At 38.3% G+C, this 25,266-nt stretch overlaps 1 non-coding gene across 1 annotated transcript; it reads left to right on the top strand.

Annotated features, from left to right (window-relative positions):
• The first annotated feature begins 3,895 nt into the window (after window positions 1-3,895).
• LOC150086859 (U1 spliceosomal RNA) lies at window positions 3,896-4,060 on the top strand. Its single transcript, XR_016546908.1, has one exon. It is a non-coding gene; the product is annotated as a U1 spliceosomal RNA (small nuclear RNA).
• The last annotated feature ends 21,206 nt before the right edge of the window (window positions 4,061-25,266 follow it).

Raw genomic sequence — 25,266 nt, 5'->3', positions numbered from 1 at the left:
TGCCCAAATCCATTGGTTTCTTTATCCAAAAGTCTGAATCCCTATATAATTTGTTCCATTCTTTGCTGTGTAGTTTTTCAGCTTCTCTTCCATTCTTTTGGTGAATGCCGAAGTTTCACTTCCTTAAGTCGTGGTGGGGAGTATACCTTGGTTCATTATTTTTACATTTCATACAACTATTTCCTGAAGGCTATCTGAAATTTATTCTTCTCTTAACTTCCAACCATTGACTTGTCCAAGATTAGTATATGAATCCACCCTTTCAATTTCTACTCCTTCAATGATTATATCCCTTTCTGTGGCATACTTGTTCATCATTACTTTTGTTTTAGCCATATTCATCTTTAGTCCAAAATCCTTACTAATTCTGCATAACTGATTAAGGTTTTCCTCCAATTCCTTAGGATCGTGGCTTATGATCACAGTGCCATATGCAAATTGTAAATAGTTTAGGTACTCTTCATTCACATTGAATAATTTCTGTAACCAATCCAATCTTCTGAACGCTTTCTCAAGGGCAGCAGTAAACAACTTCGAGATATTGTGTCTCCTTGTCAAACTCCTTTCTCAATTTTAAATTTGCTACTCTCTGTCTAGTCTAATGAAGGAGGTAGCATTCTCATATATTTTCTTCAAAATCATAATGTATGGGGTGTCTATGCCTTGTCTTTCCAGTGCCCGAAACATTGCCTTATGCTGTATGGAGTCAAATGCCTTTTCATAATCCACAAATGCCAGGCATAATGGTGTTTTATATTAATTTGCTTTCTCCATTAGCAGTGATATTACGTGAAGGTGATCCATAGTTGAGAATCCTGTCCTAAAGCCAGCTTGCTCTTTTGGTTGATTCTCATCAAGTATTCTTTCTAATCTGTTAGTGATGACCCTTGTGAACAACTTGTAGAAGTGGGACAACAAGCTAATTGGTCTATAGTTTCCAATTTCTGATTTGTCTCCTTTCTTATGCAGCAAAATTATGATTGCATTATTCCACTCCTAAGGAGTCATGCCTTTTGTAATGTATTTTGTGAAAAGTCTTGCCAGCTTCTGTGTTATGTCTCTTCCTCCCAATATTAACAACTTTACAGTAACTTCATCTTCATGTGGGGCTTTTTGATTCTTCATTTTCTTCAATGCATGTTCTACCTCATCAGGAAGGATATCAGGTATGTTGTATGTGTTATTAATTTGTGATCCATCTTCCCCACTGCAAGCATCATTCTCTTATATAATGCTTTATATTATTATTATTATTAGGTGCAAGGAAGCCTGAGGCTAATGCTGCACCAGCCAAAAAAAATTCCCACGTTTCCCTGAGAGAGAGGTATTGACAGAAGTAGAAAGCAATCATCAAGAAAGAGAAGAATGATGATATCCAGCCCAGGACCCTGGGTGTGCCAAGCCCATACTCACCAGATGTGAGCCCCTGGGGTTATATATTATGATCCAGAGCTGTAATGTTCTGCATTGATATCAATATTTGTAAAATAATAAAGCGATTTTCCTTCCTGAAGCAGTCAACGCTTTTCAACTGTATGTCGTGATCACAAGAATGAAAATTACCGAATAGGGGTGGGCATGAAACTTAAGTATTGATTATTTGTCTTCGCGCATGCGCATAAAAGCCCACGAATCGAAGATTAGATTTTGCCGGCGAACATTAACAGAATTGTCGTGTAATTTAATTTCTACGGTTTCTGCAATTAGTAGTCGGATATAATTACGTTGGACACTAAGTATTTTGGCCTCGTTAAATAAAAAAAAAGTATGTTTTTCGTTAATAGGAAGCTTCGTATAACTTTTCGGTATCGAGTTATTATTTAACATATCCCAAATAACATCTAATGTGTATATTCAACGTTTACATTCGTCTATAATGAGATAACATCTAGTGAGAATAAATTGTCATTGTCACCAAGTCTACAGTCCTTAAGGTTACTAAAAAATTGTTCCCAGGGGCTCACATCTGGTGAGTATGGGCTTGGCAAACCCAGGGTCCTGAGCTGGATATCATCATTCTTCTCTTTCTTGCTTTCTTGGTGATTCCCTTCTATCTCTCTCTCAGGTTAACGCTGGAATTTTTTTTTTTGGCTGGTGCAGCATAAGCCTCAGATTTTCTTGCACCATATGGCTAATAATAATAATAATAATATATCGTAGTCCTGATGATATTTTAAGGAGTCCTTATGTTCTGTGATATAATGACTAGATCGTAGATATATCTTAAGTTAAACTATATCTACAATCTATATCGTAGTCCTTAATCCCAAATTGTGTCGCCTGTCTAAAGGGTTTTATTATGCTATATACATGTGTGGCCAAGAATGAAAATGCCGACTTTCTGTAGGAAACAATCGAAAATTTTCGATTTTTTTGTTTTAATTTCTGGATAGTATCATATGGAAGTGTTCTATGCACTGTACTAAGGCAAACTTCTCTTATTATTTTACATATAATGCTTTATAGTACTCTTCTGCTATTTGAATTATGCCTTCTTTGCTATTTATAAGTACACCATCACTGTTCTTCAGATTCGGTATCATTTGTGTTTCTGTATTACTGCTCATGACTGCTGATTTAAGTTCTTTATTTTCCCTTAATGCTTGTTCTACTTTTCTTGTGTTAAATCTTCTTATGTCCTCTCTTTCTAATGGCTTTGCATAACTCAGTATACTCAATTTTTGTCCTTGTTAATGTATATCTCGCCCTTCATTTGTCATCTTCGATTCATCATAACAAGTGTTTCTTGACTATTTTTTTCTTCTTTGGATTTCATTTTACCTTCTAGTTTTCTCGGGCTTTATCACTTTCAGAAAGTTGCTGTATTCCTTGTTGATATCTTTGTCCTGAGCAGCCTGCAGAAGCTCAAACTTGTTCTTAAGTTCCAGTACATACTGCCTTTTCTCCTCATCTGTTATCTCAAAAACTTGAGTCAGTTTTTTACTTTCTTTTCTTACATCTATATCAAGTGTACACCTTACCATTCTGTGATCACTTCCAACATTTATTTACCTTGTTCGGGACGATAACGTCGTTCACAAAATATCATCTGTTACTAAGGATGAAGTCAATTTCATTAGTCGTTAATCCATTTGGGCTTTTCGATGTCCACTTTCTCTTCACCTTTTTCTTGAAAAAAAGTTTCCTTTAGATTCCGCAAATTCCACAAGTCTTTCACCTCTTATTATTATTTAATGTTTCCTCTATTTGCAGATTCTAGAGGAAAAAAGTTTCCTCTACATTCTACAAATTCCATATGTTTTTCACCTCTTTTATGTTATTTAATTCGCCAATAAAATCCCAACCAACCAACCTCTTATTTTTTTCACAAATTCCAAAAATTTCCTATAGTTTCCCTTTATGCTGTTTTGTCTCTTTCCAACCTTAGCATTGAAATCCCCCGTATTGATGGTGTTGTGAGTTTTCTGTTCTCTAGAAGTGTCTCAATTTCGGTGTACATTTCTGCAACCTCTTCATCATCTTGGTGCATATATCCTCTATATATTAATACGGAATCCGTTTTTTTTTTTTTTAGGCAGCCACTGTGAATGATAGGCCTAACAGATCGGGCTGAGAGTAGTTTCAAATTGAAGGTATTTCTTTCTAGGTGTGCACAAAAATGGGAAAATATAAAAATTCCGAATACTTTTATTCTACGGAACGGGCCAGAAACTCTCCATAAAATACGACAATTTTGCAATAATTAATCATTCTCTCATAAAGATCAGTTTGCAAATATAATTTGAATATTAAAAACATTCCATTAGTTGTGAAAAGAAAAAAAAAAGTCCTTTATTATATGCAGACACCATTTCATTTTCATTAGCTGCTAGCTAATGAATGGTGTCTACTAGTAGCGATGGTCACGCACACTAGGGTGAGTGAGTAGCATACAGTACTTACCTGGCGCTGAGGAGGCTCTGATCAGTAAAGCGGCTTCTCCGGGGAGAGGCTTTCCCATTGCACTATGGATTAGCTGAGTCCTGCCACATTCCCAAACTGGAACTGACGGAGCCTGGAGTTTTTTTTTAGTAAGTGGTTACGCTCGCGCTCCCCCTCCCCTTTTTTTAATAATAAAAAAAAATCGGCTGTAACTGGGAGATGGTGTGCAAGGGGAGAAGACAGAAGGCGGACAGAAGTTTAAAAGCCATCAGGATCTATTGGTACCGGGGGTATTCCCCAACTCCGCATTTGTCATTGTGGTGTTTTACAGACTGGTGATTTCAAGACTAGATGTGAAAAACGGACAGTTATCTATATATTAATATGGAAGCAGTTTTCTTGAGATGGCCATTGTGAATGATAGGCCTAAATAATTGGGCTGAAAATGGTCTCAATTGAAGATATTTCTTCCTAGGTGTGCAATCGATGCGTACTGGCTTACCTGCTCACGACAAAACGGCCTGCATTTCTTTAGGACAGCTAGAGAAAAATGGCTACCAATTGCGAAATTTTCGCAACGGGTACAGCTAGTTTTAACCTTTATTTTGTACCTCTTATAAATCCTGAGTAGTAATCTTGACACCTTTGACGATGTACTTTTGAATTCTAAAAGGTTTTTATATCTTTATGGACCAAAACGCGAACTCCACCTTCACTGTTTCCATGAAGCACAGCAAATTTCGACTTGATATAATTATAAGTGATTCATTTTTTTCTTCTTGTTTCAGCCAAGCCGATGCCATTCCAATTCAAATTTTCTAATTCCTTTTCTATTCTAGATCTAATATCCTCTCCTCTCTTTACTGTTCATTTTCTGTGGATGGCAGCCTGATCATACCCAGAGATTCTTAGCACCCTTTGCTTCCACTCTGAACCTCTCGCTGCCTAAGAGGGAGAGTGAAAGCCGCTGGGCACTGAGGGCCATTTGTTCCTTCGTGTTGTCATAAAATGTTCCTCAGCCTATTGTAAGTGTATCCTTTAGTGTTTTGCTGACTGCAGTGAATGGCTCGGTTGTCAGCTGCAGTAGACCATCAAGATATGATAATTTGTGTCTTAAATTCTTCTTTAGTTACCACTGTAATATTGGGTTAATATCCGATGACTAGCATTTCTGTTACCTTACACAAGACTATACAGCCTCAAGTAGCTTTTCGTATCAGCTATTTTGATCGCTAAATTCGTGGTAGTAGTTGGTTAGTTGCCAACTGCAGTTAGTTGGTGGACTAATCTCGATACACCCAAGACACAGTCGTCCAGCACCTGCTGCAGGGTTGTTGCGAGATATTAATACTGGTGTGTCTGGAACACGCTAACGTGAACGTTCAAGGACAATTTATTCATTTCTCTTGCATTGAATTGCAGACATACGGCATCCTTAGATTTCAGGTGTTGTGGATTCTTAACTAATCTCAGCACCATGTCTGCTCAATTGAATTACATCGCATGGCATACACGTCATGCTGTTAATGAAGAAGTGTTCCATTTCTTGTTTGTTTTTTGTTTGTTGTACAGGTGTAGGTGCATCAGCGACTTGGGCCATAATTCGCCGTATATATTATGTATGTAAATTGCATGTTTTCTGTGATATGTTTGCTGGGCGAAAAACTCGAGTTTCCGAGAGAAAAAAGTGCCTGTTCCTGCCTGAGAACAACTAACTTGGCCAAATTAACAAAAAAAAAAATAATATTAAGACTAGGAGATCGGCAGAATTACTTAACAAGTACAGGTCACTGTTGAACAAAAGCCGAAATTAGGATTGAATTTGAAAGTGTCTGCAATTCTGCCCAGACACGATAGGAGGGAGTATATGATGAGAGCCTTGTCGATCAATTCGGCCCTGGAAAGATTGTGCAAGGCTCAAGGGGTAAAATTTTTTTCAGCCTGGACTGTACTTGTTAACAGGAGAGATTGCTTCTACAGGGATGGGATACACTTAAATAGAAAGGGTGCAAGAATATTTGCTGATGCTATCGAGGCAGTGTTAGGAAGTTCGGAAAACTGCTAGCTTGGGGGGAGACAAAGACCAAAAGATTGACAGTAGCCACTGGCAGAGGTGAAAGAGATTCTTGCACTGCTTCTATTAGAATGAGCAGAAGCCTGAAAAACAAGATGCATGGTATTTCAGAGACTGCTGGGAGCCATTGCGGTACAAGTAAACACATGAGTTGTGTTAGGGTAGCTAAGAATAGAAACAGGTGCAGGTATACTTGCGTGTACACCAATGCTAGGAGTTTAGTAAATAAATTTGATGAATTTGAGGTATTGCTCAAAACATCGAAGGCAGATATTGTTGGGATATCAGTGACGTGGCGTCACACATATATGAGAGATGCAGAACTGCAATTTGGGGAGTACAACGTCTACAGAAAGGATAGACAGGATAGGAAGGGGGGAGGGGTTATGCTATTAGTTAAGAAACACATAAAAACCAAGGAAGTGAAGCCAGTCGACATCGCTGGACAGTGCAGTTTTGAGTCAGTTTGGTTTGACATAAGCATTGGGAGATCAAAATTGAGAGTAGGAGTGTGTTATAGGCCTCATGACTCTGATGAGTGTAATAAGGAACTGTACAGGGAAATAGAGTGGGCCAGTAAATCAGAGAGTCTTATAATGGGAGATTTTAATTTCCCAGATATTGACTGGAATTTAGAGGCTGGTTACTCACACACTAGCAGGGCTTTTGTGGATTTATTGGATGATTGTTTTCTACATCAGCATGTTCGGGAGGCAACTAGAGATAGTAATACTCTTGATTTGATTATCAGCAGTGATTCTTCATGCATTAAGAATCTGCAGATAAATGAACCACTAGGTGGCAGTGACCACAGTGTGCTGAAGTGGGATTTACTCAAAGAGGTAACTACCATTAGGGGTAAAGGGAAGGGTTATTGCTTCCGTAAAGGCGACTACGATGGACTGAGACAGTATTTAAATTCTATAAAGTGGGACCAACTGATGATGTTACCAACAGCAAATTCAAAATGGGAAGCATTCAAAGAACTTATCTTGGAAGCTACTAGGCTTTACATACCAACTAAGAAATATTGTTCAAGGTTTAAACCAAAATGGATGTCAGATGAACTAATGAGACATATGGCAGAGAAGAAAAATGCATGGGATACTTTCAAATTAACACATGACACAGAAGCCTATGATAGAATGATAGATACAAGTTGATATGCAACCAAGTCACAAAGGAGGTTAGGCAGGCGAAGGCAGATTACGAGAAATCCTTGGTAAGGGATGCAAAGAAAAACAGCAAAGAGTTCTTTACTCATGTAAACTCTAGAAGGAAGGGGATGAATCAGATTTGTCCACTTGATATCGATGGGTCAACTGTTGATGATCCTGCTCAGGTAGCTAACAAACTAAATGAATATTTTGCATCTACATTCACACATGAGGAGTTATTCAGCGAGGGGAATGCCAGAAGTGTATTCAACTGTAGCAGTGAGCTACAGAATCTTGAAATAACTGGGAGTAAAGTGGAGGAGAAACTGTTGAAGATAAACAAAAGAAAGGCACCCGGGGTGGATGGTATCTATCCATTTATATTAAAGGAGGCAGCAAAGGAAGTGAGCAAACCCTTAGCCATAATTATGAGAGCTTCCTTGGTCTCAGGGGATGTACCCATAGACTGGAGATGTGAAAATGTGACCCCAATTCACAAAGGAGGATCAAAGGCTGACACAAGTAATTATAGACCTGTGAGCTTAACTTTTGTTCCAGGAAAATTAATGGAGGCACTGGTTAAAGAAGCACTGCAGGATCATTTAGACAAGACTTCAGTTATAGCTCAGACACAGCATGGTTTTGTTAAGGGGAAGTCTTGCCTGACCAACTTGATTGGATACTATGATGCAGTCACAAAAGAACTGGATGCAGGGAATAACTTTGATATTATATACTTGGATCTTAGAAAGGCTTTTGATACTGTTGCACATGGAAGACTGCTACACAAATTGGAGCAGTGTGACATTGGAGGTAAATTGCTGCTATGGATAAAGGGGTGGTTGAGGGGAAGAAGACAGAGAGTGGTAATCAATGGACACTGCTCATCATGGACTAATGTTATTAGTGGAGTCCCTCAGGGCTCAGTGTTGGGTCCATTATTGTTTTCTGTCTTTATAAATGATATCGATGATGGTATATCAAGCTTAATGTCCAAGTTTGCAGACGATACAAAGGTTGGCAGGGTTGTCAAGGACACTACTGACACTATGCTGCTGCAACAGGATCTGGAAAGGTTAAGAAGATGGGCTGAGAGGTGGCAAATGAAGTTTAACATTGACAAATGTAAAGTACTACACATGGGAAACAGCAACCCCAAAGCAACGTATCAACTCTATGGTACTGCACTGACAGTGGTAGAGAATGAAAGGGACTTGGGGGTGGTTGTGCAGGCAGATATGAAGTTCTCTGAGCAGTGCAGACGGGCTGCAAGAGTAGCTCATGGAGTATTGTCAATGATATACAGGAATTTTTCCAGCAGGGATAAGGAGGTGATTATTCCATTGTATAAGGCAATGGTCAGGCCACACCTAGAGTACTGTATACAGGTCTGGAGGCCTCATTTCACGAGTGATGTAGAGCTGCTGGAACGAGTACAGAGAAGGGCAACAAGATTAGTGAATGGAACAAAGGGGTGCTCTTACGAAGAAATGCTTAAGTTTTGTAAATTACAGTGTCTGGAGACTAGGCACCAGCGAGGTGATCTGATAGAGGTGTACAAAGCCTTGAATGGTTTAAGCATGCTCAATGCTGATGGGATTCTTCCTCTAGCTCAGAAAAATCACCTGAGAGGGCATAAATTCAAATTGAGGAAAGACAGATGTAGGATAGACGTGCGGAAATTTGCCTTTAGCCAGCGGGTTTGTTGGTGGAACAGACTTCCATCCCTTGTGGTGGAGGTTGGTAGCCTAAATAAGTTTAAGGCTCAGCTGGACAGGTATTTTGAACGAACAGAGGGGTGAAGTGGAAGTGGGTTTTTTTTTCTTTTTTTTTTTTTTTTTTTGGCTGATGCTGCATAATCTTGCTTTCTTGTATCAAATGCCTCTACTAATGCTAATTTTCTCTTCATTTGATGCATGTTGATGTGATGTCAGCTTTAAAAATTTACAGTCACGAATACGGGTAGTAATAGTAGTGGATTGCAATGAAAGAAAGCAAGTGTACGTGCTTATGCAGCATCAGCCAAAAAAAAAAAAAAAATTCACAAAACCATTCACTCTAAATGCTTATCCAATTCCTTAAATTTATTTAACCTATCAACTTCCACAACGACAGGTGGAAGTTTGTTCCAGCAATTAACCACCCGCCGGCTAAAGGCAAATTTCCACACATCTATTCTACATCCATCTTTCCCTAATTTCAATTTATGCCCCCATATGTTCGTAATCTGAACAAGTGGAAGAAGCCCATCAGAATTCACGGTGCTCAATCCTTTCATTGCCCTCATCAATCTTGCTGCCCTTCTCTGTACAGGCTCAAGGAAATCTACATCCTTCCTAAAATGAGGCCTCCAGACCTGAACTCAGTATTCAAGATGTGGCCTGACCATTCCCTTATACAGAGGGACAATCACCTCCTTTTCCCTGCTGGCAAAATTCCTACATATCATTGGAAAAGCCCATAACCTGCTCTGGCAGCCTGTCTGCATTGCTCAGAAAACTTCATATCTGACGGCACAATTACTCCCAGGTCTTTTTCATTTTCTACCACCTTAAGTGTAGTACCACACAGTTAGTAGGTTTCTCTGGGGTTACTTCTACCCATATGCAGTACTTTGCATTTTTCAAGGTTAAACTTCATTTACCACTTCTCAACCCATCTCCCCAAATTTCCTAGATCCTGTTGCAGTAACACACTGCCATTAATGTCATTAACAACACTGCCAACCTTTGTATCATCCAGAAACTTCGATACTAAGCCTGATATTCCTTCATCAATATCATTGATAAATATACCAAACAACAGTTGGCCCAACACCGAACCTTGTGGGACTCCACTAATAACATTATTCCACGAAGTGCAGCACTCACTGATTCCCACCCCCTATCTTCTCCCACTCAACCATCCTTTTATCCATTGTAGTAACTTAAACTTAATACCATTCTGCTCCAATTTGTACAGTAGTGTTCCATGCACAACAGTGTCAAAAACATTCCTGAAATTCAAGTTGTAGTAGTAGTAGTAGTAGTAGTGGTGGCATGTGATGCAAGAAAGCAAGCGTATGAGCTTATGCAGCATCAGCCAAAAGAAAAAAATAATAATTACAAAACAATCCCCCTCTAAATATTTGTCCAGTTCTTCCTTAAATTTATTTAACCTATCAACTTCCACTACGACAGATGTAAGTTTTAATTAACCACCCGCTGGCTAAAGGCAGATTTCCGCACATCTATTCTACCTCTGTCTTTCCTCAATTTCAATTTATGCCCCATTAGGTTCTTAATCTAAACAAGTGGAAGAATTTCATCAGAATTCAGTGTGCTCAACCAAATCAAGGCCTTATACACCTCAATCAGATCACCTCGCAGGTGCTTAGTCTTCAGCTGCTACAATTTGCAGAATTTAAGCCCCTCCTAGTAAGAGGATCTCTTCATTCCCCTCACTAATCTTGTTGCATTTCTCTGTACACGCTCAAGCAAATCTACATCCTTCCTAAAATGAAGCCTCCAAACCTGCACGCAGTACTCAATGCACGGCCTGACCATTGCCTTATACAGAGGGACAATCACCTCTTTTACCCTGCTAACAAAATTCCTGTATATCATTGACAACACCCCATAACCTTCCCTGACAGACTGTCTGCATTGCTCAGAAAACTTCATATCTCACTGCACAATTACTCCCAGGTCTTTTTCATTTTCTACCTCCTTAAGTGTAGTACCACACAGTTGGTACGTTTTTCTGGGGTTACTTCTACCCATATACAGTACTTTGCATTTTTCAAAGTTAAACTCCAGTTGCCGCTTCTCAGCCCATCTGCCCAAATTTTCTAGATCCTGTTACAGTAACACACTGCCATTACTCTCATTACAACCCTGCCAACCTTTGTATCATCCAGAATCTTCGATACTAAGCCTGCTATACCCTCATCAATATCATTGATAAATATACAAAACAATAGTGGACCGAACACCGAACCCTGTGGGACCCCAATAATGTGTGTGGGACACACATTATTCCCCGAAGAGCAGCACTCACTGATTACCACCCTGTGTCTTCTCTCACTCAACCATCCTTTTACCATTCTGCTCCAATTTGTACAGTAGTCTTTAATGCGCAACAGTGTCAAAAGTTTTCCTGAAATCCAAGTATATGATATCAAAATTATTTTTGGATCGAGTTCCTTTGTAACCGCATCATAATGACCAATCATATTTGTCAGACAAGACTTTCCCTTAACAAATCCATGCTGTCCTGAATTATTGCTGCAATCTTTTCTATATGATCCTGCAATGCATGTGTAACCAGTGACTCCATTATTTTACCCTGAACAGAAGTTAAACTTCACTGAACGGTAATTACTCGTGTTTCTTCTTAGCTCTCCTTTGTGATTTGGAGATAGAATTGCACATCTCCAATCCGTCGGCACTTCCCCTGAGTCAAAGGATGTTCTCATAATTATGGCTCAGGGTTTGCTTAGTTCCTTTGCCGCCTCCTTTGATATAACTGGATAGATCCCATCCGCCCCAGGTGCCTTTGTTTTGTTTAACTTGAACAATTTCTCCTACAATTTTCTCTCAGTTATTACAAAATTATTAAGCATCCTGCTCCAATTTGATAACCTTGTGGCATTTTCAAACCATAATAACTCCTCATGTGTGAATGTAGATGCAAAATACTCATTCAGTTTGTTTGCTATCTGAGCAGGATCATCACCAGTCGAACCATCGATATCAAGTGGACCAATCTGATTCATTCCCGTCCTTTTAGAGTTTATATAAGTAAAGAAGTCCTTGCTGTTTTTCTTAGCATCCTTTGCGAAAGATTTCTCGTAATCTGCCTTCGCCTGCCTAACCTCTTTTGTGACTTGATTACAGGGGTTAATGTAATCATTTACGAGTAACCCCTATAATAAAAAATAATAATGACGTCAGCTAGCCTGAATTTATATTTTTCACTGATTGTAAATCCATAAATAATAAATATTACCCACAAAGAATAAAAGGATATTTTATAAATTATAATTTATATAAAGGGTTAAACTGACAAAAAAGAAGTTTATGTGAAGTGAGTGTCAGAGTGTACGTTACGCACACAAAGTTTAATTCTGGTTCCCTTGTATTTTAATAATAATACTTATTACTTAACCATTACTATTTCATATTTACTGCCACACTCACTTTATATTTCCTCTCGACCAATATTTGATGGGTTAAAATGGCATTTTTGACGGGTTAAAGTGGCATGCTTATTAATAGTTTTTTCTTCTTTCTTATCCTTTTTTGATTTTTTCTCGTCCTCTTGACTAGGGGATTACAAATTTTTTTTGTGAAAACGGCAAACAGGAAAGGTGTTAGAAGATGTAGTACTTAGAACTGAGCTTAGTTTAATACTGAGAAGGTGATATTTGTTGATATTAGATTTGAATTTCCATAGATTGTAATTTTCAAGAAATACCCATGAAGGAAGGTTGTTCCAAATACTGTATCATAAATCAGGAAGAAGAAAAGTTAGATCAGAGTTAGAAGTTGGGCAGTAAAATGATGCTTACTGGGTCAGTACTTGTTAAGATTGGGTTGAAAGAGAGAATAAGGGGAATTATAAACTCCAATTCAGAAGTACAGTGTCCATCGAAGTATCTCAAGAAAAGGCCCGAAGCAGGAACAGATCGCCTATGAGACAGAGAGCAGAGAGATTTTGAAATTTCTCTGCTCGCTTAATGCCCTCTTTTGAATGGGGTTTAGATGTTTGAGAGAGGAGCTAGAGGTGCTGCCCCTGATGTGGAAATAATATTCAGTGGTATGGTGGGTTTCAGATTTGTACGGAGTGAATAACCGTTTGGAAAAAAAAGTTATGCCGAGAGCGAAAAAGAAAATCCAGTTTTTTAGATTCAGAGCATGCAATATTTGTGATGTTTTTATATCAAGAGAGAGATTACAATTTGAAATGTTCTCTAATAGACATATTTGATCTTTTCTATAGAAACATAAATATGCTTCTCCCAATGAATGATTAAAAATTTCTCAATAAAAATGGAAGGCTTTTCTTCGGATAAAGAATAAAAACAATATTCGAAACATTCTAAAATTTTTAAATGCGTTCATGGCAGGAACTAATTTCAACGAGCGAGAGAGTATATTTTATACTCTATAATCCATATCAACGGTAGCACAAAATTTCCTTAAACGTAATAGAGAAGAAAAATGCACGGGATGCATATAAATTATCAAGCGACTCAGAAGCCTATGGCAGATATAAGCTAGTCTGTAATCAGGTCACAAAGGAGGTTGGGCAGGCGAAGGCAGATTACGAGAAATCCTTGGCAAAAGATGCTAAGAAAAACAGCAAGGATTTCTTTACTTATATAAACTCTAAAAGGAAGAGGATAAATCTGATTGTTCCACTTGACATCGATGGTTCGACTATTGATGATCCTGCTCAGATAGCAAACAAACTGAATGAGTATTTTGCATCTATATTCACACATGAGGAATTATTAAGGTTTGAAAATGGCAGGAGGTTATCAAATTGTAGCAGGATACTTAATGATTTTGTAATAACTGAAAGCAAAGTGGAGGAGAAATTGTTGAAGTTAAACATAAGAAAAGCACCTGGGTGGATGGGATCTATCCAGTTATATTAAAGGACGCGGCAAAGCAACTAAGCAAACACATAGCCATAATTATAAGAGCATCCTTGGACTCAGAAGAAGTTCCCACGGACGACTGGAGATGTGCAAATGTATCCCCAATTTACAAAGGGGGATCGAAGGGTGACACGAGTAATTACAGACCAGTTAGTTTAACTTCTGTTCCGGGTAAAATAATGGAGCCACTGGTTAAAGATGCATTGTAGGATCATATAGACAAGACTGCAGCAACAATTGAGACACAGCATGGGTTTGTTAAGGGAAAGTCTTGTCTGACAAATTTGATAGGATATTATGACGTGGTTACAAAGGAACTGGATGCAAAAAATAATTTTGATATCATATATTTGGATTTCAGGAAAGCTTTTGACACTGTTGCGCATGGAAAACTATTGTACAAATTGGAGCAGAATGGTATTAAAGGTAAGTTACTACAATGGATAAAAGGATGGTTAAGTGGAAGAAGACAGAGGGTGGTAATCAATGGGTGCTGCTCTTCTTGGACTAATGTTATTAGTGGAGTCCAATAGATGTACTCCATTAGTGGAGTACATCTATTTTTATCAATGATATTGATGAAGGTATATCAGTCTTAATGTCGAAGTTTGCAGATGATACAAAGGTTGGCAGGGTTGTTAAGGACAGTAATGGCAGTGTGCTGCTGCAACAGGATCTAGATAATTTGGGCAGATGGGCTAAGAAGTGGCAACTGAATTTTAACCTTGACAAATGCAAAGTACTGCGTATGGGTAGAAGTAACCCCAGAGAAACGTACCAACTGTGTGGTACTACACTTAAGGTGGTAGAAAATGAAAAGGACCTGGGAGTAATTGTGCTGTCAGATATGAAGTTTTCTGAGCAATGCAGACAGGCTGCCAGGACAGATCATGGTGTTTTGTCAATGATATATAGGAATTTTGCTAGCTGGGAAAAGGAGGTGATTATCCCTCTGTATAAGGCAATGGTCAGGCCACGCCTTGAGTACTGCTTTCAGGTCTGGAAGCCTAATTTTAGGAAGGCTGTAGATTTACTTGGGCGTGTACAGAGAAGGGCCACAAGATTGGTGAGGGGAATGAAGGGATCCTCTTACCAAGAGCGGCTTTAAGTTCTGCAAATTGCAGTGGCTAGAGACTAGGCACCTGCGCCGTGATCTGATTGAGGTATATGAGGCCTTGTTTGGGTTGAGTACGCTGAATTCTAATGGGATCCTTCCACTTATTCAGATTACGAAACTAAGGGGGCATAAATTGAAATTCAGAAAAGAGAGATTTAGATTAGATGTGCGGAAATTTGCCTTTAGCCAGCGGGTGGTTAATTGCTGGAACAAAGTTCCATCTGTCGTGGAAGTTGATAGGTTGAATAAATTTAAGGAAGAACTGGATAGGCATTTGGAGGGAATGGTGTGATTTTTTTTTTGTTGGCTGATGCTGCATAAGCTCATACACTTGCTTTCTTGAATCAAATGCCACTGGTACTACTACTACTACTACTACTGCTACTACTACGTTCCGTTTGAACCGTATAAGTGTGAAAGTAAGAAAATATTTTTATAATTACCAATTCAAGCTACTTCTTGCTAGTCTACCTGCTTCCTATTGAGCGGGATAATGAAATATGTGTGCTAGACATCTGATCTTTGATATTGGAAATAACCAAATTTTGGATTCGAATAAATATGTTGCATTGGCCTCTTCTGTTGATTCATCCAAAATTAACATTTGGATTGTAAACTCCGAACGCAAATACAATTTTCTTTGGGGATATTATTTTCCCTCATTGAAGTAAAAATGTAGTTGGCGATAGTTTCTGATACCTCATCAGGTAAAAAAAAATACATCTTAAGAAATTTAACTTGCATACCATTTTTCTTGTTGAAATAATGCAATAACAATGAAGATACCTTCTCGGATTTATGGTTGTTTGAATCGGTGGAAATTCCAGAGAATTCAATACTACTGATATCTTTTAAAACTTTATTAAGTGAATAAGGAGTCAGTATATTCTTTATTAGTGCAATTGTTTTCATTCGTGCACTGGAAAACTTTTGTGTGATTTTTGAGTCATCAAAAAGTTGACTGGAAAGGCTTGAGGAGGCCTCATTCTGCACTTCTAAACGACTGATGATGCTTAATTAAATGACGCCATTGTAAGTTCAGCGATGGCTACCTTGTAATGTTCATTTGAATTTTCTTTGAATAAAGAAGTGTTCCAATTTGTATGATGATACAGTTGCTCGAAATTTGAATGCGTTTTTTAGAATTAACGCGATCTTTGATAACACGTCTCCCACAGTGACTTATGTTGATAAAACATGAGCACATTCTGCATTCAATCTCATTTTCGGGTCTTCCCTTTTTTATAAAACTCCATTCTTTCTAGAAGTCGTCTTTGAAAACATATTTACGTTTAGGCATTTTTTTTATTATGCTGCTTAAACTAATAAAAAACTATTACAAAAAATTTCACTTTATCTATGAACTGATCGAACCAAGTGTACTGAACACAAACCGGCGGTGAACAGGCGACGTACAAGCTGTGACTGATTGAAGACAATACTGTATTTTGATTGCGCGAAAATACATTTGTACAAAAATGTTCACAATAATAATCCAGGACATTTAAGCGTCCCGAAAGCTTTTTCGGGACAGTTTCACATAAATCGGGACGGATTCCGGAAAACCGGGACGGATGGACACCCTAGGTCTAATTTTGACTCACGTCGTTTTCCCTGAATTTTGTAAATTTGGCTTTTTAACCCGTAGAGGGCGCTCAGTTAAATGTTACTCTGACATCCACAGTGTGTGTGGACTTAGGTGTTTAATTGTACAGAAGTGTTTTTACATGTTAATCTGTTGAGGCTTTAATTTTCAATTTAATCACTTCAGCAATGTGTCAAAGGTAGCATCATGACGTTAAAGACTACACTCAAAAATTTTCTGAACCACGTACAGACATTAGAAGCTCAAAGAGACATAGGGAAAGATTTGTACGAAGCTGATTTTCAGGTTAGAATAATCGTTATTCGGATTACATGTACTGTGTTATAGTGAGTTGTTTTTGCGTTAAGAAATAATTTAGAGATGCAGAATTCTCTATTGAGCATAGCATTATATATTGCTTTAGTTAGTGTAAGTGCGTTGTTGGCTTTTCTGTGATAGTATAGTGGGGTTCAATACTAGTCAACATGTAGCAGTTATACTGCTGAGTTATATGCAATCAAACTAGCCTTACAGAATATTAACACTCACCACAATGCTAGCAGTATAATATACACTGATTCATTGAGTGCAGTGTCTGCTTTGGGCAATAAATTTTCAATATCACAACCAATCAAAAAACAAATCATTTGCTGTTTAAACCATCTATGGAGTAGGAATCATGCAGTGAAATTTTGCTGGATTCCAGGGCATTCTGATATCTTAGGTAATGAGAGATCAGATTAGGCAGCCAAAAAACCAAACAGTACAACACTAGCAAATTACCAAACACCATATAGAGATTATTTGATGCATATAAAAAAGTCTATGTTTCAGTGGTCAAAAATATGGAAGTCACAAAGTAGTAGTGGCATGTGATGCAAGAAAGCAAATGTATGAGCTTATGCAGCATCAGCCAACAAAAAAAAAAAAAAAAAAATCACACCATTCTCTCCAAATGCCTGTCCAGTTCCTTCTTAAATTTATTCAACCTATCAACTTCCATAACGATAGATGGAAGTTTGTTCCAGCAATTACAGTGTCTGGAGACTAGGCACCAGCGAGGTGATCTGATAGAGGTGTATAAAGCCTTGAATTGTTTAAGCATGCTCAATGCTGATGGGATTCTTCCTCTAGCTCAGAAAAATCACCTGAGAGGGCATAAATTCAAATTGAGGAAAGACAGATGTAGGATAGACGTGCGGAAATTTGCCTTTAGCCAGAGGGTGGTTGGTTGGTGGAACAGACTCCCATCCCTTGTAGTGGAGGTTGATAGCCTAAATAAGTTTAAGGCTCAGCTGGACAGGTATTTTGAATGAACAGAGGGGTGAAGTGGAAGTGGGTTTTTTTTTTTTTTTTTTTTTTTGGCTGATGCTGCATAAGCTTGCTTTCTTGCATCAAATGCCTCTACTAATGCTAATGCTAATTAACCACCCGCTGGCTAAAGGCAAATTTCTGCACACCTATTCTACATCTGTCTTTTCTTAATTTGAATTTATGCCCCCTTAGGTTCGTAATCTGAACAAGTGGAAGGATCCCATCAGAATTCAGCGTGCTGAACCCATTCAAGGTCTTATATACCTCAATGAGATCACTGCGCAGGTGCCTAGTCTCTAGCCACTGCAATTTGCAGAACTGAAGCCTCTCTTGGTAAGAGGATCCTTTCATTCCCCTCACCAATCTTGTTGCCCTTCTCTGTACACGCTCAAGTAAATCTACATCCTTCCTAAAATGAGGCCTCCAGACCTGTACGCAGTACTCAAGGCGTGGCCTGACCATTGCCTTATAGAGAGGGATAATCACCTCCTTTTCCCTGCTAGCAAAATTCCTATATATCATTGACAAAACCCCATGACCTCCCTGGCAGCCTGTCTGCATTGCTCAGAAAACTTCATATCTGCCTGCACAATTACTCCCAGGTCTTTTTCATTTTCTACCACCTTAAGTGTAGTACCACACAGTTGGTACGTTTCTCTGGGGTTACTTCTACCCATATGCAGTACTTTGCATTTGTCAAGGTTAAACTTCAGTTGCCACTTCTTAGCCCATCTGCCCAAATTATCTAGATCCTGTTGGAGTAGCACACTGCCATTACTGTCATTAACAACCCTGCCAACCCTTTGTATCATCTGCAAACTTCAACATTAAGCCTGATATACCTTCATCAATATCATTGATAAGTATACAAAACAACAGTGGACCTAACACCGAACCCTGTGGGACACCACTAATAACATTAGTGGACTAATTAGAAGAGCAGCACCCATTGATTACCACCCTCTGTCTTCTCCCACTTAACCATCCTTTTATCTATTGTAGCAAATTACCCTTAATACCATTCTGCTCCAGTTTGTACAATAGTATTCCATGCGCAACAGTGTCAAAAGCTTTCCTGAAATCCAAATATATGATGAAATCCAAAACAACATCATAATATCCTATCAAATTTGTCAGACAAGACTTTCCCTTAACAAATCCATGCTGTGTCTGAATTATTGCTGCAGTCTTGTCTAGATGATCCTGCAATGCATCTTTAACCAGCGACTCCATTATTTTCCCCGGAACAGAAGTTAAACTAACTGGTCTGTAATTACTCGTGTCACCCTTCGATCCCCCTTTGTAAATTGGGGATACATTTGCACATCTCCAGTCCGTGGGAACTTCCTCTGAGTCCAAGGATGCTCTCATAATTATGGCTAGGGGTTTGCTTAGTTGCTTTGCCGCCTCCTTTAATATAACTGGATAGATCCCATCCACCCCCGGTGCTTTTCTTACGTTGAACTTCAACAATTTCTCTTCCACTTTGCTCTCAGTTATTACAAAATCATTAAGTATCTTGCTACAATTTGATAACCTTCTGCCATTTTCAAATCTTAATAATTCCTCACGTGTGAATGTAGATGCAAAATACTCATTCAGTTTGTTTGCTATCTGAGCAGGATCATCAACAGTCGAACCATCGATGTCAAGTGGAACAATCAGATTTATCCCCTTCCTTTTAGAGTTTATATAAGTAAAGAAATCCTTGCTGTTTTTCTTAGCATCTTTTGCCAAGGATTTCTCGTAATCTGCCTTCGCCTGCCCAACCTCCTTTGTGACCTGATTACAGACTAGCTTATATCTGCCATAGGCTTCTGAGTCACTTGATAATTTATATGCATCCCGTGCATTTTTCTTCTCTATTACGTTTAAGGACATTTTGTGCTACCGTTGATATGGATTATAGAGTATAAAATATACTCTCTCGCTCGTTGACATTAGTTCCTGCCATGAACGCAATTAAAAATTTTAGAAGGTTTTGAATATTGTTTTTATTCTTTATCCGAAGAAAAGCCTTCCATTTTTATTGAGAAATTTTTAATCATTCATTGGGAGAAGCATATTTATGGTTCTCTAGAAAAGATCAAATATGTCTATTAGAGAACATTTCAAATTGTAATCTCTCTCTTGATATAAAAACATCACAAATATTGCATGCTCTGAATCTAAAAAACTGGATTTTCTTTTTCGCTCTCGGCATAACTTTTTTTTCCAAACGGTTATTCACTCCATACATATTTCTTCTCTGTTACGAGTCTCATTAGTTCATTTGACAACCATTTAGGCCTAAACCTTGAACAATATTTCTTAATAGGTATGAAACTTTTAGTAGCTTCCACGATTAATTCCTTGAATGCTTCCCACTTAGAATTTACTGTTGGTAACATCGTCAGTTGATCCCACTGTACAGAATTTAAAAACTGTCGGAGACCACTGTACTCGCCTTTACAGAAGCAAACACCCTTTCCTTCACCCCTGATGGTAAATAAATCTTTAAATAAATCCCACGTCAGTACACTGTGATCACTGCCACCTAGTGGTTCTTTTATCTGCAAATTCCTAATACATGAATGATCACTGCTGATAACAAGATTAAGAGTATTACTTTCTCTGGTTGCCTCTTGAACATGCTGCTGCAGAAAACAATCATCCAATAAATCCACAAAAGTCTGACTAGTGTGTGAGTGCCCAATCCACAAGTTCCAGTCAATATCTTGGAAGTTAAAATCCCCCATTATAAGACATTCCGATTTACTAGCCCACTCTATTTCTCTGTACAATTGTTCATTGTACTCATTCCAGTCATTAGGCCTATAAGACACGCCTACTCTTTTTTTTGCTTTCGCAGTGCTTATGTCACACCAAACTGACTCAACAGTGCACTGTTCATCTATATCAACTGGATGCACTTCTTTTGATTTTATGTTTTTCTTTATTAACAGCATAACACCTCCTCCCTTCCTATCCTGTCTATCCTTTCTGTACACCCCAAATTCCAGTTCAGCATTCCTTATATCTGTGTGACACCACGTCTCTGATATCCCAACAATATCCGCCTTTGATGTCTTGACCAACACTTCAAATTCATCAAATTTATTTACTATACTTCTAACATTGGTATACATGCAAGTATACATGCACCTATTTTTATTCTTAGTTACTCTAACACATGCCATATACCCACCTGTTTCACGATGACTGCCATCCGTCCCTGAAACCCCCAAAAGCCCTCGCTCCAGGTCGCTACTTATTCTAATAGAAGTTGTGCAAGAATCACCTTGCACAACTTCTATTTTCACCTTCACCTCTGCCTACGGCTACTGTTAAACTATTAGTCCTTGTATCCCCCCAAGCTATCAGTTTTCCGACCCCACCTAACACTGCTTCGATAGCATCAGCAAATATTCTTGCACCCTTTCTATTTAAGTGTATCCCATCCCTGTAGAAGCAGTCTCTCCTGTTAACAAGTACAGTCCAGGCTGAAAAAAATTCTATCCCTTGAGCCTTGCACAGTCTTTCCAGGGCCGAATTGATCGACAAGGCTCTCATCATATACTCCCTCCTATCGTGTCTGGGTAGAATTGCAGATACTTTTAAATTCAACCCTAATTCACGGCTTTTTTTTCATCAGTGACCTGTACTTGTTAAGTAATTCTGCCGGTCTCCTACTTTTAATATCATTAGTGCCAATGTGTACAACTATATCACCTTTTGTGCCCCTAAAAGATGATATCTGCTCTACAACGTCATCAACCTTTGCCCCTGGCAGACATACCCTGGTCCTGTTCCACCTATCCTTTTTACACAATATATTTCCCATTTCCCTGACAATAAAGTCACCAACAACTACTAGTTCCTTTAGGACCAGCGCATTCTGCCTTGGGGGCTGCCGCTGTGTTGCGCGATGACCAAGTGCAAGCTCTGGCATTGGTGTGGGCAGCTGAGAGCTTGATGGGCCCTCAATTTAGATCTTTCGAGGGCATCCACCCTGTCCTTCAAACTCTCATATAGGCCCATAACAATGCTGAGTTGTCGCCTGATTTCCTTACACGCCTTACATCGCGCGCACACACAAAGACATCCCCCATGGCAATTTCATGTTCCTTTCCAGATAGTTCGGCAAACATTTCACAAGTTGCACATTTTTTTAGGCTGTGATGCATTGGAGAATCGCCCCCCCCTCAGTTCTCCCCCGAGTCACAGCACTCCTGCCACTTTGTGCCCGTTGCTTTGCTGCTCTAGTTTGGGGCATGATATTTTAAATTAATAAGATCAATAATTTAAATTAAATTAAATGTCAATACTACGCTATCTAATAGAAACAGTGAAGCGTATTACTGTTTCTATAATTATACGTTAGAGCTACCTAACTACCTCAATTAAAAATTTGAATTCCCTATCACTATATACAAAAACAATGCCTGCAAGATTTGAACGAAATAACGGTTTTATAAAGTATTACATATATCTACAAAAACTGTTTATATAAATTAAAATAAAAATAAAATAAAAGTAATAACAAATTTCTCCAAATCAAAAGAACCAGCATTATGGATTTCCAGCTTCAGACAAAATAGACAGGAAGAAGTTGTACTAGCAAGACTAAGGATTGGACATATGCACCTAACCCATATGTTTCTACTCATGGGGATGACCGACCTCGATGCACACATTGTACACTACCGCTTACAGTCAAGCATATACTTTTAGCTTGTCTTCACTATTCCCATTCCACTCTCAATCACAACTACAAGAACTGTTATCACTTACCCACATGATTGGAAATAGTGCTAACCTAGCTACACTATACCTTTTTGAAGCAAATACATATATATGAATTCCTCTGATGCCAAAATGGAACACATTATATTACTTTAGGATAATAATATAGGACCTGGCACATTTTTGGCCAGGTCCTATATTATTATTTTTGGCCAGGTCCTATATTATTTGGCCTTAGCTGCCCTTAAACACCAATACCAAATACTAGTCAACCGTTTGAGGGGTTCAGAGTTGTCATGCTGTTGGTGATTGAGGAATTCTTAAACTCCTCTTCAATAGAGGTAGTAGTTAGCAGCTCTTAGGTGGAGGGGAGTAGGATTTTACTCCATGAGTTATTTTTCACTTTTTCAGCCTGAACGTGCATATTGACAAAGTTTAAAAGTAATAGTTCTTATTCTTAACTAAATGATAGCTGTGATTTATGGTGCCTTGCAACCTCTTCTTATTTCTTTTGCACCCATGATCCTGTTACAGTTTTTTCTTAAAGGTCAAGTCGTTATACGTTAGCTTTACCTTCCTTTCCTTCAGCCTCTGCATTGGCAACCTTGGCTAACCTCATCCTGGCTAACCAAAGGTATCTTATTCATTGCCTTCTTTTGTTTTTTTTCTGTAGAAAGGATTTAGGAGAATCTTAAGTGGCATTTGGTACAACATACATGAGGCCTGTGAAATATCCATAGGATCTTTTATTTTATAAATAAAATAAAATAACAGAATATCTGATAACATTACAGGAACAAGAACATTAGGTATTGAAAACATCTTCTTTTCAAAAATTGAAATGGAATTTATTTAGTATATATAGGAATCTGTGGGGTTATATCTGGATGAACATATAGGATTGTTAATCTAGACATAAGATCAGGAATAGTTATAACCAAGGTGAAGGCACAAGGCTTCTTTTTTCATTAACAAGGCTGTCCTTTGCTCTGTGTTTAAGCCTAAAAACAAACTTGAGGTGTTTTCGTTGTAAATATGATTGCACAGGATGGAAATGCACTTTTCTTGCCTGTCTAGAACTTGTCCCTGAGTGACTTTAAAAAAAAAATAATAATGAATTCTTGCTTATTATTCAGCTTGTTCCTTTCATATAGCATGGAAAGTTAACATATAGCTGCCATGGACACTGCTTTTGTTTTTTTTCAGGATGTAGAGGGGGTTGCATAATGATAATTTGTTTGCACCTGTAAATCTGCCAATTTCCTGAAAATGGGGAGAAAAATATTTGTCATATGATCAACCTATTTTCATCATTTGTGACTTGTAAAAAATCCATTTACAACTAGTTTTTCTACAAACTTTCAAATCTTTCCTAATTTATCATATTCAGTATTGATTATTTCACACATTTGAGCCATGGGTGGGGATGCCCACCAATGGAGAGATTCTGGGGTGAAGTTTGGAGAGGCTCATGTAAATGCAAAAAATTTCAATGATCAACTTGTTTTGGATATAAAGATATTTATGTAATTTCCCATCTTTGTCTACCAGGGTGATAATTTTTTTTAATAAAGCAGCAGTGTGATAATATACTATTATAACCTTTGATAGTATAAACCAGAGCTATGATGCTCAATACGTTATGCGTTGATTTCAATATTTTTAGAAGAATAAGAGAAATTTAGTAGAACACTTCCACATGCTACTCTCCAGAAATTAAAATGAATATAAAACTAATTCAAAATGAGTATAAGTATAAGTATAAGCAGAGAAGAAAAATGCATGGGATACATACAAATTAATGGGTGACGTGGAAGCCTATGATAGATATAAGTTGGTCTGTAACCAAGTCACAAAGGAGATTAGGCAGGCAAAGGCAGATTATGAGAAATCCTTGGCAAAGGATGCAAAGAAAAACAGAAAAGAGTTCTTTACCTATTTAAACTCAAGAAGGAAAGGGATGAATCAGATTGGTCCACTGGATGTTGATGGTTCAACAGTTGAGGATCCAGCTCAGGTGGCTAACAATCTAAACGAGTATTTTGCATCTACATTCACACATGAGGAGTTATTCAGTAAGGGGAATGTCGTAAGTGAAGTAAACATTGGCAGTGAGCTAGATGATTTTCTAATAACTGAGAGGAAAGTGGAGGAGAAATTGTTGAGGATAAACATAAAAAAGGCACCCGGGGTGGATGGGATCTATCCAGTTATATTAAAGGAGGCAGCAAAGGAAGTAAGCAAACCGCTAGCCATAATTATGAGAGCTTCTTTGGACTCAGGGGAGGTACCCATGGACTGGAGATGTGCAAATGTAACCCCAATTCACAAAGGAGGATCAAAGGCTGACACAAGTAATTATAGACCTGTTAGTTTAACTTCGGTTCCAGGAAAATTAATGGAGGCACTGGTTAAAGAAGCACTGCAGGATCATCTGGACAAGAATTCAGTTATAGCTCAGACACAGCATGGGTTTGTTAAGGGCAGGTCTTGTCTGACCAATTTGATTGGATACTATGATGTAGTCACAAAAGAACTGGATGCAGGGAATAACTTTGATATTATATATTTGGATCTTAGAAAGGCTTTTGATACTGTTGCGCATGGAAGACTGCTGCACAAATTGGAGAAGTGTGGCATTCGAGGCAAATTGCTGCTATGGATAAAGGGATGGTTGAGTGGCAGAAGACAGAGAGTGGTAATCAATGGACACTGCTCAACGTGGACTAATGTTATTAGTGGAGTTCCTCAGGGTTCAGTGTTGGG

Source organism: Mastigoproctus giganteus, chromosome 4 (assembly GCF_048544385.1).
Source record: "Mastigoproctus giganteus isolate SK-2022 chromosome 4, ASM4854438v1, whole genome shotgun sequence".
Lineage (NCBI taxonomy): Eukaryota > Metazoa > Arthropoda > Arachnida > Uropygi > Thelyphonidae > Mastigoproctus > Mastigoproctus giganteus.
The sequence above is the reverse complement of the archived record's forward strand: the minus strand, read 5'-3'. Positions and strand labels throughout refer to the sequence as shown.